Here is a 582-nt window from a genome sequence, read left to right on the forward strand (position 1 = left end):
CGGATCCCTTCACCTCAGCTGCTCTGCTTTTTGTTTCCGTTTTGATTTCGTTTTGCACGAAGCCACAGTGGACTGGCACGATTTGTTTCTACACTGTTTGTGCATGTTTGTATAATCCTTTCTGCATTTGTGTAGTGCCTTTTCAAGCAAATTTGGCACTGATGTGTTGTTGTGAGCTGCTGTTGCGAGACGTAATTCGCTTTATCTATGTTCCTTTTTCCTTCTGCAGGCTGTGATGGCGACGGGACAATTTGCAGAAATTTTGGGTCATTTTCGGTTAACAGCCGCATCGGTGGTTCGCTGGTGCTTAATATATGGGCAGCTAATCTTCTTAATGGATGCAATTCCTGCAGATAAGTCCGTCAGAATTGGTGGAAAGCGGCAAAAAAGTTTCACTCGTTTCGGTATTTGGCTCGTGAATTATGCATTGTTGGTTTTTGTTTTTCTTTTTTTTCTACTTTTTCAGAAAATCAATGAAAGAAAACCTCGAAAAAGGCTCCAGTCTTCTAGTATCGCCCGGCGGCATTGCAGAAATCTACGAAACGAATTCTTCTCAGGTATGCCAAAGTTTCCACTCCTTCA

This window comes from Eimeria mitis, genomic scaffold (genome assembly GCF_000499745.2).
Source record: "Eimeria mitis Houghton genomic scaffold, Emh_scaff484, whole genome shotgun sequence".
In the NCBI taxonomy this organism is placed as follows: domain Eukaryota; phylum Apicomplexa; class Conoidasida; order Eucoccidiorida; family Eimeriidae; genus Eimeria; species Eimeria mitis.